At 42.9% G+C, this 15,045-nt stretch overlaps 1 protein-coding gene and 1 long non-coding RNA gene across 5 annotated transcripts in view; one reads left to right on the top strand and one right to left on the bottom strand.

Moving 5' to 3' along the window:
• The window catches only part of LOC121277129, a 38,028-nt gene extending 25,829 nt beyond the window's left edge, over positions 1-12,199 (bottom strand). The window contains exons 1-4 of one of the 2 annotated variants that reach the window (XR_005942813.1): positions 12,154-12,199; positions 11,677-11,790; positions 10,612-10,729; positions 8,347-9,085 (exon numbers count right to left, since the gene is read on the bottom strand). This is a non-coding gene — a long non-coding RNA (uncharacterized LOC121277129). Of the gene's footprint in view, positions 1-8,346; positions 9,086-10,611; positions 10,730-11,676; positions 11,791-12,153 lie in introns of those variants that run through there. The other variant, XR_005942814.1, reaches the window with a different exon arrangement.
• syk (spleen tyrosine kinase) overlaps positions 11,255-15,045 on the top strand; it is a 180,346-nt gene continuing 176,555 nt past the window's right edge. For all 3 annotated transcript variants that reach the window (XM_041186174.1, XM_041186172.1, XM_041186175.1), the window contains exon 1: positions 11,255-11,503. The gene's annotated coding sequence lies outside the window, so the exon portion shown is untranslated. The remainder of the gene's footprint in view (positions 11,504-15,045) is intronic.

Below are 15,045 nucleotides of genomic sequence, written 5' to 3' on the forward strand. Positions count from 1 at the left end.
TTCTCCCTGGAGATAAATAGTGAGACAGAAAGTCCCCAGACCCGGCCAGCAAAATAAAAAGAAAGAAGTCTGCACATCTGCTGGATGAGCAGGAGGCCTGGCTAGTCCACACCATTTTTCCAACTTTAGAGGAAGAACAGGGAGGGTCCCAAATAGACATGCAGATGGTGAGGGGGATGCCTCACTTAGTTGATGAGCTGCAGAGCAGTGCAGCAAGAGCTGAACCTCCACCTGAGGGCAGCAGTGTTCCCGAGCACATGAGACAGGTTTGGGGAGGTCCCCTCCTGAAACAAGAGAGGAAGAGAGAAGTGTCTACCTTAAAGTAGGCAAATCGTGTGGCAATCACCAGCAGAATAGCAGGGAAACCCAGGCAGTGGTTAGCCCTGGTGAACCAGATGAAACCAAACAAGCTTTAGACTCACTAAAAGTGAAGTACCGGAACCAGAATCCCTCCAGGAGGTGGAAGTCACAGCACAACCCACTGACCTCCTGACAGTTAGACCTGTTAAAGTGCCTGGTTTGAGCCAGCAAATTTGTGGGTTACAGAGGAAAGAAGAAAATTAAACCTGATAAGAATAGCTGAGCCCAACAGCCAAACAAATTTGCATAGTAAGTCTTTGGGAAAAAAGCATGAGGTTAGTCCCAAGAGAAAACATAGTCTGTTCCAGAGCAGTTCGGCTGTTGTTAGCAATCTGGGAACTAAAAGTCAGGTAAAACACCCAAACCCTATTGATGATACTTAACCCAGCGTCACAGCAAGGGACTGACTCAGGGCTACTGACGAGTGATGTTTTTAAGATAAAGCAACTTTGAAACCTTGATACCAAGCTAAACTATAAATGAATGTAACCTTTGTGGCAAAGTTGAAACACAGAATGTAAGGTTATTCCATTGGAATTGTTTCTCCAATCGTTTCTCCACCAAAGCTCACCCACATTGCAGGGAAATTAAAAGTGATTGCAGACGCCTTATCCAGAACTTAAAGAGACCTGGTTAGTGCTGAAGAGATAATATTGGCCAAGGCTAGGAAAAGGCAAGTAGGACAGAAGTTCCAAACTGTTACCAGTTGTGAGTAAAGGATGTGCTTTGAAATGTAGATCAATGCATTTTGAGCACATGAGTGTAAGGGTTATTTAGTCCAACAAATGGCTATACAAGAAAAAGTTAACGATGGGCAGTTTAAGTTTTGAGGATATCCTCTTCACGAGTCCATGACTATTGATAAATTGAATAATAAGATCAAAGCACAACAGCAATGTTAGAACACAGCAAGACCATTGGCTTCAGAGGATAAAATAACTTACTTGAAGAGCTTCTATATGCAGATTTGAAGACATAGGAAGAGAAAGAGGAAAAAGTCAGTAGTCAACTGCTACCACTGGAGTTAGTGGGAAGCAAGAACCATTTAAACTCTAGGATATTGACTATCTTCATTTGTTAAGCATAACTTCTGTTGCTAATAAATTATCAAGATACTTCCACATTCAGTGTCTCTGTCCGAAATTTATTCTCTGGTCTTAAAACCTCATACAGGGATATTGAGCACAGTGGGCCTATACACTCTGGCGTTTAAAAGAATGAGAGGTGATCTCATTGAAACATGACATTCTGATAGGGCTTGATAGGGTAAATACTGAGAGACAAATTCCCCTGACTGGAGAATCTAGAAAGAGCAGGGCATAGACTCAGGATAAGGGGTCAGCCATTTATGACTAAGATGAGGAGAAATTTCTCCACTCACAGGGCTGTAAAATATTGGAATTATCTTGCCTAGAGGACTGTGGATATTCAATTGTTGAGTCTACTCAAGGCTGGGATTGACAGATTTTTGAACTCTAAAGGAATCAATGAATATGGGGGCACAAGGGCAATAGAGTCGAGGTCAAAGATCAGCCATGATCTTATTAAATGATGGAGCAGGCTCAGGTGGCCATATGGCCTATGCCTGCTCTTATTTATTTTGTTCTTTCTGCTTTGTTAAATGGATACTGCTCACTGAGATTGCTTGTGAAATCTTTGGCCCTATTCTGGGACTCACTACAGGCATTGCAAAATATTTTCCCTCTTATACTCGGGAATTCTTTCACTACTCTGGGATAGTCCCGACAGATTGGAGGGTAGCTAATGTAACCCCACTATTTAAAAAGGGAGGTGGAGAGAAAACAGGGAACTATAGACCAGTCAGCTTGATGTCGGTAGTGGAGAAAAGTCTAGAGTCCATTATAAAAGATTTAATAGCTGAGCATTTGGAAAACAGTGGCCAAATCGGACAGAGTCAGCATGGATTTAGAAAAGGGAAATCATGCTTGACAAATCTACTGGAATTTTTCGAGAATGTAACCAGTTGAGTTGATGAGGGGGAGGCAGTGGATATGGTTTATTTGGACTTTCAGAAGGCTTTCGACAAAGTCCCACATAAGAGATTAGTGTGTAAAATTAAAGCACATGGGATTGGGGGCAGTATTGAGATGGATAGAAAACTGGTTAGCAGACAGGAAACAAAGATTAGGAATAAATGGGTCTTTCTCCAAATGGCAGGCAGTGACTAGTGGGGTACAGCAGGGTTCAGTGCTGGGACCCCAGTTATTCACAATATATATTAATGATTAAGATGAGGGAACTAAATGTAATATCTCCAGATTTGCAGATGACATAAAGCTGGGTGGGAGGGTGAGCTGTGAGGAGGATGCAGAGATGCTTCAGTGTAATTTGGACAAGCTGAGTGAGTGCGCAAATGCATGGCAGATGTAGTATAATGTGGATAAATGTGAGGTTATCCACTTTGATAGCACAAACAGGAAGGCAGATTATTATCTGAATGGCTATAACTTGAGAGAAGGGAATGTCCAATGAGACTGGATGTCTTTGTACATCAGTCGCTGAAGGTAAGCATGCAGTTGCAGCAGGTGGTAAAGAAGGTAAATGGTATGTTGGCCTACATAGCGAGAGGATTCGAGAACAGGAACAGGGATGTCTTGCTGTAATTATACAGGGCCTTGGTGAGACCACACTTGGAATATTGTGTGCAGTTTTGGTCTCCTTATCTGAGGAAGGATGTTCATGCTATGGAGGGAGTGCAGCAAAGGTTTACCAGACTGATTCCTGGGATGGTGGGGCTGACATATGAGGAGAGATTGAGTCGGTTAGGATTATATTCGCTGGAGTTCAGAAGAATGAGGGGGATCTCATAGAAACCTATAAAATTCTAACAGGACTAGATAGGTAGATGCAGGAAGGATGTTCCCGATGGTGGAGGAGTCCAGAACCAGGGGTCACAGTCTGAGGATACAGGGTAGACCATTTAGGACTGAGATCAGGAGAAATCTCTTCACCCAGAGAGTGGTGAGCCTGTGGAATTTGCTACCACCGAAAATAGTTGAGTCTAAAACATTGTATATTTTCAAGAAGGAGTTAGATATAGCTCCTGGGGTGAAAGGGATCAAAGGAGATCAAAGGATATGGGGAGAAAGCAGGAGCAGGATATTGAGTTGGATGATCAGCTATGATCATAATGAATGGCGGAGCAGGCTCGAAGGGCCCAGTGGCCTACTCCTGCTCCTATTTTCTATGTTTCACTAGGTCAATTTTTATTGACCTTGAAAGCATACATTTCAGGACAATTACTGAGTTAGGATGTGATAACTTTACTACAACAGGCCCTAGAGGCTGAATGGGCTACTCTTGTTTCTATACACAGGTGGAAGAGTTGCAGAAAGAGGCTGTAAATATAACCAGATTAATTATGCAGAACCAGTTTATTGTAGTACTAACCATCCAGCAGCAATCGCAGGCCCATGCTCAGTCTGACACTTTTTACAGGAGTGTTATCCCAGAAGACAGCACTTCAGTGATGGAGCTTTATTCGTTGCTGCAGCCAGATCTGCAGTACAGATCTATGGCACAGACAGCTCTCATTTTGTTACAGAAAGGGACCATAGTTCTCAAGTTTTATTACATGGTTTTATTACCTCTAGAGAGCCATTCAGGATTTTTGCCAGATCAGTCATTTGCTGACATTCCTCTATAAGGCAAATCACCAGTTCCCTGTTTGCTAGGGTATCTCAATTTATACAAATTGATAATGCTCCCACGCAGATAACTGTGAGGACTATCAATTTTTTCAGACTTCCCCTGGGTTATTAAGGCTCATTATTGCTTGGATTTGGTATTATATGTCCCACATGTAATTCCCCTTACTTACTCCAAAGACTTCCGTTCCCTAAATGCATAGTTCATTTTAGATGACAAAGTATTTGTACATGAATTCACAACATACTAGGGACTTTAATTATGATTTTATAATTCATCTGTCAAGTGTCTTAGCTCCATGTCAACAGCAATGGAAGGGCCCGGATGGTTATATACAAACATACAAGCATATGAACATATGAATAAGGAGCAGGAGTAGGTCTTTTGGCTCCTTGAGCCTCTTCCATCATTTGACAAGCACTATAACCTTTGACTCTTTTGTTAATCAAGGATCTATCTAACTCAACCCTAAAAATATTCAATGACCCTGCCTCCACCGCTCTCTGGGGAAGGGAATTCCACATACTAATGACTCTCTGAGAGAGAAAAAATTCTCCTGATCTCCAGCTTAAATGGAAGGCCCTTTATTTTTAAACTGTGTCCCCTAGTTCTAGTCTCTCCCACCAGGGGAAACATCCTCACAGCATCCACGCTGTCATGTCCCCTCAGGATCTTATATGTTTAATAACATCGCCTCTCATTCTTGTAAACTCCAACGGATACACAGCCTGTCCAATCTTTCCTTATAAGGTAACCCCTTCATCGCAAGAATCAGTCATGTGAACTTTCTCTAAACTGCTTCTAATGCAACCAAATTGTTTATTAAGTATGGACACTGACACTGTATACAGTACTCCAGATGTGGTCTCACCAACACCCTGTACAACTGTAACAAAACTTCCCTACTTTTATATTCCATTCCCTTTACAATAAATGCCAACATTCTATTTGCCTTCTGAATCATTTGCTGTACCTGAATACTAACTCTTTATGACTCATGTACTCGGACACCCAGATCCCTCTGTATCACAGAGTTCTGCAATCTCTCTCCATTTAAATAAAATGCTGCTTTTCTATTGTTCCTGCCAAAGTGGACAAGTTCACATCTTCCCACGTTATACTCCATCTGCCATTTCTTTCCAACTCACTTAACCTGTCTATATCCCTTTGCAGGCCCCTTATGTCTGCTTCACAAACTACTCTCCTATCTATCTTTGTGTCATCAGCAAATTTACCTTGCTTTAGGTTGTTGGGTGACATCCATTAATGCAATGTCTGTTGTATTGCTGCATTGGGCATTGGAGGAAGGGGATGCAGTCATTTTCTACATACTGGAAGGGGGTGGTGTTTTGTTATCTTGCATCTGGTCAAGATTTCTCTGACATCCAGGTGATTGGTTTCTGCAAGTATCTGGCTTCTGCAAACCAACCAAATGGCTAATGTGTGAAATTCATGGTATTTAAATCAAGTTCAAAAGCTTAACTGGTTTATGCTGGTGTTTATATTTCACATAAGTCTCTGCCAACTTTGACCACCCTTTCCCCATATCCCTTTGCCTTCATGTATGCATCAAGCCTTCTCTCAAATGCATGATGCTATTTCTGTTCAGGGCAGCAACTTCTGCACTCAGTGTAACAAACTTCCTCCTAAATCCTTTTCTTGATCTGCAAGTGGCTCTCTTATATTCATGCCACCTTGTTCTGGACTCAACCACAAATGGAAACAATTTCTCTATATCAAGCCTGTTCATAAATTTCAAGACCTTTATTAGGTTTTCTCTTAATAGTTTCCTTTAAATTGAAAAGGGCTCCAGCCTGCTCAATCTTTCCTGATAATTACATCCTCTCAATTCTGGTAATAACGTTATAAGTTTTTTTCTGTACGTACTTCAGTATTTCAATATCCTTTTTTGTAATCTGGAGACCAGAACTGCATTAAATTTCTACATTTTACTTTTGTTAAAGGGCAGTGTGCTCTCCAACATGGCAACAATACATGCTGAGCAATAGATGAGTCCTCAGAATTATTGGGGCCAGTCTCTCTGGGCATTAGGGCAACACATGCAAGGGAGAAAGCATTTGGAGTGAACTGAGAACAGGAAAGCGGGTGGCCTGTTGGAGGAGGGCAGGGGTTGGAGCTGCAACTAACCAGTGTGCAGGGAGCAGGAGGAAACAGAACTCATGGCAAAATTTGTAGTTTTGCAACATTTAAGGGGTCCAAGAATGGGCTCTAATCATATTTGGGATTTGGGTGGGTGGGTGGGTGGGTGGGTGGAGGGGGGGGGGGGTGGGAAGGGGCAGTGGGTGAGTTGATGACATTTGGAAGCTTTTGGAGAATAACAGGCAGCATTTAAGTTCTGGAGCTTGGCAGAACTGGGGGAAAGTTGGGATCTGTCAGTATTTAACTTGATTTGGGTCTGACAGCAATAGAGAGTGTAGTATAAGGATCTGGCACATACAGGTTTAATGTGGGACTGAGAGAAGTATCACCCATACAGTAATGTAAGAAGACAAAACAAGAACAGAATTACCTGGAAAAACTCAGCAGGTCTGGCAGCATCGGCGGAGAAGAAAAGAGTTGACATTTCGAGTCCTCATGACCCTTCGACAGAACTTGAGTGAATCCAAGAAAGGGGTGAAATATAAGCTGGTTTAAGGTGTGTGGGGGTGGGGGGTGGAGGGGGGGTGGTTGTGTGGTGGGGGGAGATGTGAAGGGGGTTGGTGTGGTTGTAGGAACAAACAAGCAGTGATAGAAGCAGATCATCAAAAGATGTCACAGACAACAGAACAAAAGAACACATAGGTGTTAAAGTTGGTGATATTATCTAAACAAATGTGCTAATTAAGAATGGATGGTAGGGCACTCAAGGTATAGCTCTAGTGGAGGTGGGGGAGCATAAAAGATTTAAAAATATTTAAAAATAATGGAAATAGGTGGGAAAAGAAAAATCTATATAATTTATTGGAAAAAACAAAAGGAAGGGGGAAGAAACAGAAAGGAGGTGGGGATGGAGGAGGGAGCTCAAGACCTAAAGTTGTTGAATTCAATATTCAGTCCGGAAGGCTGTAAAGTGCCTAGTCGGAAGATGAGGTGTTGTTCCTCCAGTTTGCGTTGGGTTCACTGGAACAATGCAGCAAGCCAAGGACAGACATGTGGGCAAGAGAGCAGGGTGGAGTGTTAAAATGGCAAGCGACAGGGAGGTTTGGGTCATTCTTGCGGACAGACCGCAGGTGTTCTGCAAAGCGGTCGTCCAGTTTACGTTTGGTCTCTCCAATGTAGAGGAGACCACATTGGGAGCAACGAATGCAGTAGACTAAGTTGGGTGAAATGCTGCTTCACTTGAAAGGAGTGTTTGGGCCCTTGGACGGTGAGGAGAGAGGAAGTGAAGGGGCAGGTGTTGCATCTTTTGTGTGGGCATGGGGTGGTGCCATAGAAGGGGGTTGAGGAGTAGGGGGTGATGGAGGAGTGGACCAGGGTGTCCCGAAGGGAACGATCCCTACGGAATGCCGATAGGGGAGGTGAAGGGAAGATGTGTTTGGTGGTGGCATCATGCTGGAGTTGGCGGAAATGGCGGAGGATGATCCTTTGAATGTGGAGGCTGGTGGGGTGATAAGTGAGGACAAGGGGGACCCTATCTTGTTTCTGGGAGGGAGGAGAAGGCGTGAGGGTGGATGTGCGGGAGATGGGCCGGACACGGTTGAGGGCCCTGTCAACGACTGTGGGTGGAAAACCTCGGTTAAGGAAGAAGGAGGACATGTCAGAGGAACTATTTTTGAAGGTAGCATCATCGGAACAGATGTGACGGAGGCGAAGGAACTGAGAGAATGGGATGGAGTCCTTACAGGAAGCGGGGTGTGAGGAGCTGTAGTCGAGGTAGCTGTGGGAGTCGGTAGGTTTGTAATGGATATTGGTGGACAGTCTATCACCAGAGATTGAGACAGAGAGGTCAAGGAAGGGAAGGGAAGTGTCAGAGATGGACCACGTGAAAATGATGGAGGGGTGGAGATTGGAAGCAAAATTAATAAATTTTTCCAAGTCCCGACAAGAGCATGAAGCAGCACCGAAGTAATCATCGATGTACCGGAGAAAGAGTTGTGGAAGGGGGCCGGAGTAGGACTGGAACAAAGAATGTTCCACACACCCCATAAAGAGACAGGCATAGCTGGGGCCCATGCGGGTACCCATAGCCACACCTTTTATTTGGAGGAAGTGAGAGGAGTTGAAGGAGAAATTGTTCAGTGTGAGAACAAGTTAAGCCAGACGGAGGAGAGTAGTGGTGGATTGGGATTGATCGGGCCTCTGTTCGAGGAAGAAGCTAAGGGCCCTCAGACCATCCTGGTGGGGGATGGAGGTGTAGTGGGATTGGACATCCATGGTGACCCTTTCATTGTAAGAAGACACATGACCCAGGCCTAGAGCCAGTGTGGTGTTGAACAGAGACATGCTAAGCCCTAAGCATGGAGATTGTATCCTTTACTGTATATATGTACATAGTTACAAGTAGTTAATAAAGACTTGATATTAACATACAGAAGACTACGAAGACTTCTTTGTCGGATACCTTCTGTAACCAACACCATTACAACGGAGGGGGTTGAGGTTTAGGATCTGCAGCTCTTTTTTGCAAAAGGACCTCAGTCTTACAATTTGGGGGGATTGGATCTGACAACACTCACAAAAGACTTTAGAATTGGTAGTATTCAAACGAATGCAGTCTGGGTACATTCTAGTCATGAATGTTTCTTTAGAGTTTAAATTCCCACCCTTCGGCTCCCACTGCTTGTGCATGAGAAACTGCGTTGCCAATCTGTGTAAAGATGCAACACCTGATAAAGATACGTGAAGGGAAGGCTAGTAGCATGTAGAATAGTCAGCTGCATTTATTTCGACGAGAGGTTTGCACGCGCAGCCAGCGGTACTTCGGGGGCGGGGCCGTTTGTGCCGGCGAGAGTCTAGCCCCGCCCCCAGAGGTACGCGTGCGCAGAACGGCTCACGCCGGCCCAAGGTTTTCGTGCCAGCCGCCCCCTCCTGTCTAGGCCATAATTGGGCAATCAACCTGGGTAATGTAAGAGATATTGGTTATTGAGTCACTGAGATACAAGTCTGGCATACAATTTAAATATGCTTGGCCTAAATAGCCAAGTGGTTATGGTACTAGGTTTGTAACCCTAAGATCAAGAGTTCAAATCTCACAATGGCAAAACTATGAAACAATGTAACTTCATCTGAAACAGATGGAAACAGGTTTACTCAAAAAGAGTATCAAGAGTTCAAATCTCACAATGGCAAACTATGAAACAATGTAACTTCATCTGAAACAGATGGAAATGGGTTTGTACTCGAAAGAGTTATTTGCATTTGGGTGCTGGTGCCCTGCAATATGAGCCACCTCGGGGACATGCCCTCTGTGCATTTTGGCGCGGCAAAGAGGGGCTTTTTGTATGGACTGCTGCTGCACACCTTCCATTTTCTCGCCCTTGTCTGCCGCCCGGACACACCCTGGCGTGCCTTGTTGCCGTCCGGTGGCGGAGGCCCTCTACAGAGGTGTCCTCCCCCTTTCTATCGGGGACCTGGGTTGGAGGGTGTTGCATGCAACAGTCCCGTATAGTAAGAGGATGCATAGGTTCACGGACTCTCAGGACATGTGCCCTTTTTGCGGTCTTGTGGAGTCCGTGGACCATGTATATATAGGGTGTTGTAGGCTGCACTCCCTTTTTAGTTATTTGAAAAACCTTTTATTGATGTTTTGCTTGCACTTCAGCCCCATGCTCCTGATCTATGGGCACCCGGTGTGGAAGGGGGTCAGGAAGGAGGAGGACCTCCTCGTGAACTTGCTCCTGGGCCTGGCCAAGTTGGCCATTAACAGGTCCAGGCAGCAGGCGATCGACGGGGGAGTCCCGCCCGATTGTTTGTCCCTCTTCCGCGGCCACGTTTGCTGCCGGATGTCCCTGGAAAGGGAGCACGCGGTGTCTGCTGACACGCTCGAGGCCTTCCGTGCTCGGTGGGCACCGTGGGGACTGGGGTGTTTTGTTGACCCCTTTAATCACATTTTGATTTAAAGTTTGTAAGGTTCCTTTAAATTTTTGTCCTTGGTTTTACAGCTGACCTGAATTAGGGGCTGTGCCTGATTTATCCCAATTTTGTTGATTTGGTTTAATTGTTTTAATTTATAAGATTATCAAGAGTTCAAATCTCACAATGGCAAACTATGAAACAATGTAACTTCATCTGAATAGGAACAGATGGAAATGTGTTTGTACTCAAAAGAGTTACATCTTCTAAGGCTTGGCCTAAATAGCCAAGTGGTTATGGTACTGGGTTTGTAACCCCAAGATCAAGAGTTCAAATCTCCCAATGTGAAACAATGTAACTTCATCTGAAACAGATGGAAACAGGTTTGTACTTGAAAGAGTTACTGGGCTTGTAACCCCCAGATCAAGAGTTCAAATCTCACAATGGCAAACTATGAAACAATGTAACTTCATCTGAATAGGAACAGATGGAAATGTGTTTGTACTCGAAAGAGTTACAATTTAAACATGTGCCACTTTCAAATGTAAGATTTTTAAATTTGATACTTACAAGTGTGTTTTTTTGATGTGTGAAGTATTTTTCCAGCACATTAAGGGTATGCACTCGATGCAACTCTTGACATCATACTGGTGTGTTCAGGGCAATTTAAACTATTGCCTCCCGCCACCTCAACATGGACAATAAAATGTGCCTTTATGAGAATCACCCAGAAACTGAAAAGCCCTTTTCACGGCTGTTGCAACGATGAGATGTATTGATTCATTCTTGCAGTGTGCAGTTAAAAGTTACATGCTAACAGAAAAACCAATTAATGCCATTAAGATATAAATCCCCTCAAACGTAAACAACGCTACTTTAAGGTTGTTGCTTGAAGGGAATATTCCCAGAAGGTCATGAGTATGATTTGTTAAGATAAATATGTTGGTAATAAGAGATTTTGTTTATTCATTCAACCAGCTGGATTAAGTAACAGCTGTATTTACATTTTTGGGGGGGAAACTACCCCCCAACCCCCCCTTGGGTAATTGTAAAAGTTGTGAATTAGTAAGTTGAAGCATTTTATGGCAATGTTTGTTTTGTCAGTTACTGACCTGTGTAAGGAGGAAGTTTTCGGAATAAAGTGATTCGAGGAAGTCAGAATGGGTTCTGGACTCTATATAGAAAGAGGAAGTAACTGCCCTTTTCTACAGTTCACGCTCTCGACTAGCATCGAGTGTCCAAAACAGTTAAACACCCATTTGGGGATAGTGTGGGCTATTTTTCTTTCAACCCTCTCTGTAGCGTCGTTGAATGTAGCGTGGCCTTCCCCAGCCCCTTTTTATGTTGCGATTTGCAAGGTCATTCTGTAATTTGTATTAATATATTTTATTAATTGCATTTTAATATGAGCGGATCGGCCAGTAAGAACGGCAAGTAGATTCAATCAGAAAAGGTCGCACAGGTAAGGACGTTGTAGAATAGATCATTGGAAATTGCGGATTTTAATAAGCGGACTCGCTTGTCGTGCACTATCGCCGCACCGTATAATAGTAATGTAGCCCAGGAAACAAATTATCATTTAAAAATGAAAACGTGTTTCCCTTTAATCTAATAAGGATTTATGTTCTCCTTTACCTGGTTTTAAAATTGCATTTCGTTTAGTCTGCATTTCCCAGGGTAGCGGCTTAGAATGGTCTCCGTTGAGTCTTTTAGAACATGCCACTTAAACCCATGTTGCTCCAGGCAATTCTGCAACGGTAGGAAAGGGGGAAGTTGCCTTGTTACAAAGACTTGTCCCGGATACTGTTTGCATGGCCTAGATTAACTTGTAGTTTTTTTTGACTACGAATGAATTCTGAAGTTGTTTGTGGTACAATCGACAGTCAGTTTCGTTCACTGACCGGAGCGGGGTTTGATACTGTTATCAGGAATGTTGACAATTCAGCCGGGGCAAATTTCAACGCGCATGCAAATTTTTTTGTAAGACTGAGCACAGGTCTGGCAGTGACACCAGATCGATCAGTTTGGAGTCAACACCATGGAGCCAATTCCACATCATTGACCCAAGCACGTTAAGTACATGGGCTTGTCACTTCTTTAGTATTAAAATACCTTTATTTATCTTACTGTCCTCTTCATTTTCTTTTACAAAGTGTTGAATATCTGAAATTAAAAGCAGAAAAGGGTCACCAGTATCTTTGGAGAGAAAAAGATAAATTGACCTTTTCGGCGACTGAGGATTTCTAATCACCCAGAGGATCTATACCCGGAGTGTAACCCTGCTGTGTGTTTGCAGCTTCTTGTGTTCATTCCTTTAACAGGGTGTGTTAGGCAACTGTTAACCTCATTCCATGACAGAATGTTTATTAAATAAATCTGCGGGAAACCAGGACAAGGGAATTCAGTTTTAGACGCCTCGGTCTCACTCACCGTTCTCCTTTCATTTCAAACTTGCTTTACTGCTCATCATACTTAGTTTTTTTTGAAGGTGGGGGGTGGGGGTGGGGGGCGGTAGACATTCAGTACATAGAAACACATCCAAAAACTCGCACAAAACAAAATACTGCGGATGTTGCAAATACTCTGGGTCTGTGGCGCAAATGTGGAGAGGGAAATAGTCAACGTTTCAGGCCGATGAGGTTTTGTCAGAACATTTTATTTCAGATGCAAAAACACAGCCTGTTTAAACAGAACTAATCTGAATGTTACTTTATTCTGGTGATGCAGAAAGATTTGATGTTAAAACGTTTGCATTTCATTCGGATGTATGATTTGTGAGTTTTTCCTCTCACTGTGGGTTTGTAAAACCTGTTCAGTGTTGACTGACTTTATAACCAGAAACGACCCAAAATAGGAGTCATTGGCTGCAGATAGGTTGTGAGCGATTTGGGTTATATATATATATTTGTGTGTATGTACATATACATCTATATACATATATGCAGGGCATTTATAAATCCTTTGTGCAACTTTAAATTTCACTAACTTTGGATATAGAAACAAACTGTAAAAGGCACATGAAAGCATAACCCATTAAACTTTAACACCATATACAAATTCCTAGACTTCAGCATAACCGCTATCTTTTGTGATACATACATCAATCCAATTTTCCAACTGTTCACCTCTTGTGTGACTGTCATTTTCAATCACAATCGTCACCATCGCGTTAGTCTAAAAACATCATGAATTATGTTCTCATATGACGTTTGTCAGATTATATCATAAATACGTCCAAAGTTTACTAAAGTTGAAGAAGAATGTTATAAGCACCCTCTGTAGCAAGTTTTAAACATATGTAGATATAATTCGCATCGGCCCGAAGCAATTTGTGACCAAACCCATGGATGCAAAAGAAAATTCCCCAGCCGCTCACACAAGCGCGAAATGTGATTTGGGATTACCAGTTTGAGGACAGGTAAAAGACACATGCTAGCTGCCACATCAGAAGCTGAAAAACTCTGTATGCATCGCTCCTCCTCATGCAAATTCAAAGAGAAAATACTTATAAAGTACGGTACTTATAAAGCACAATATTTCATTGATTGAAAAACGCTTTGAGACGTCCAGAGGCTGTGAAATATATAAATGCAAGTCTTTCTTTGGTCAACATATCCCAGTGAATCTAGACACAGTTTATAATACCAAAATGCAGTTTAATTCTACAAACATTCAATTTGAGGTATGTACATAGAAACAAACCAATGCCTCTTTAGTTGGCAGACGTGGATCAGTCGCAGCTTTTCTTAAACACAAAACACTGTAGGTCGAAGCCCCAGAACCTTATCTAATCTGACACTTCCCTGTAGTTCTGAGAGAATGCTTCAGCTGAGATGTTATATTGACATTCTATCAGGTGGATTTGAAAGCCTTCATGGCACATTACTTTTGTCTTCTCCCATTTTACTTGGGGGTCACCACAATGTTGCTTGATCACCATTCATCTCCTGTCAGTTAGCCACACCTCACCCAATCTCACTATGTTTAAGTCTCTCACCACCACCTCTTTCCTCCTGGCCTTAGTCCTTCCTCTTCTTCTTCCTGCAGTCCGATCTCCATCATTCGCCTCACCACATTTCTGACAGCTGACCATGCCATTTTAATCTTTTCTTAGCTACTTTTTTTCAATGCTCCTACATTCTTCACTGATGTGCTGCTTCCTGATTGTGTCCTCTCTCAATACTCCACACATTCATCTCAGCACTGGCATTTCATTAATATCCAGTCATTGTTCCACTCTTTTTGATGTTACCCATGTTTCTGCACTATATAACAAGGCCGGTCTCATAAGTGTCTTGTAAGTTCTTCCTTTCCATTTCAGTAATGCTTTTCAATATCTAGCATTCCACTGCACTTCTTTCAATTACTCCAATCAGAGCTAATCTATTGCTTAATTTTCATTTTCATGCTTCCAACTTCTGCCACCACCAACTCCAAGTACCTGAAACTATTCACTTTCTTCCAAGTCTTTGCCAATAATTTTTCCACCTTCAATCAAACTCACTGTCCATAAATTGGGTCTCTTGTCTCTTGACCTTCATAGCCCTGTATCCCAGTGCTTCTCCAGTTCTTCAGATCCTCGGTCATGTTCTCATCAACCCCACCACATAGTTCAATGTCATCTGCAAATATCATTGCCCATGGCATTTTCCTGTCTCATTTGTTTGGTTAGAACATCCACGACAATGAGGAAGAGGAAAGGACAGGGCTGATCCTTGGTGCAATCCAACTTTGGCAAAACTCTTGCCCATGCACACACATTGCTTCTTATTCTTGACTGACTTTCCTTGTAGATGTCCCATAATAGCCTTGTGTGCTTCTCAGGAATTCCATGAATTCTAGCACATCTCCAGGCTTTATCTCTAGACACTCGATCATAAGCCTTCTCTAGATTGATGAATGCATTTCTCATGTTGCATCATCCTTACGGATATTTCTCCAACATTTCAAAGATATGCAGGGGAATTGTGCTTGCCAACACTCATCGCTCAACCAACACAGGCA

Source organism: Carcharodon carcharias, chromosome 4 (assembly GCF_017639515.1).
Source record: "Carcharodon carcharias isolate sCarCar2 chromosome 4, sCarCar2.pri, whole genome shotgun sequence".
Taxonomy (NCBI): Eukaryota; Metazoa; Chordata; class Chondrichthyes; order Lamniformes; family Lamnidae; genus Carcharodon; species Carcharodon carcharias.